The following is a 628-nucleotide window of genomic DNA, read 5'->3' as shown; positions in this document are numbered from 1 at the left end:
GAGGTGCGGGCGCAACACCGAGGGTTGCGATCCCGTTGCCAGTCCCGGTCCGGTCCGGGCGTGACACTGACGGTTGCGACCCGTTGCCGGTCATGAAAAAAGACAAAAAGAAAAAAAAAAAAGCCAATATGACAAGAGCTTGACACATGTAAGAAAGAAAGAAGGAAGAGAAGAGGGCTGAGACTGGGCCTAGGTCCTTTCCATTCTTAAGATGAAGCAGAGAGGAGTGGATGTTGAGGTTGGAGATAAAACCAAGAGAGTGTTATAATATGAGCTTAGAAATGAAAACATTTCAACAAAAAAGGGGGAAGTGAATAGTGTTGAGTGCTCCTATGAAGTCAAGTTGGATGAGGACAGATAATTGACTATTACATTTGGCAAGTTTGAGTTGGTGGCCTTGTTGAGTTGCAGGGAGCAGTGAATGTTAAAAGCCTGACTGGGATAGGTTAAAGAGAATGAGAGATGAGGAAGTGGAGACTAGAACTACAGAAAAGTTCAGGAAATCTTACTTTGTAAGGAAGTATAAATTCAAAACTCTGGTGGTAACTGGGGTCTTGGGGTCAAAAGAGGGTTTTCTTTTATAATTTTTATTCATACATATTAGAAAGTAGAATAGAGCAAACCCCCA

Source organism: Galeopterus variegatus, unplaced genomic scaffold, assembly GCF_000696425.1.
Source record: "Galeopterus variegatus unplaced genomic scaffold, G_variegatus-3.0.2 Scaffold2480, whole genome shotgun sequence".
NCBI lineage: Eukaryota > Metazoa > Chordata > Mammalia > Dermoptera > Cynocephalidae > Galeopterus > Galeopterus variegatus.
Note: the sequence above shows the minus strand (reverse complement) of the source record.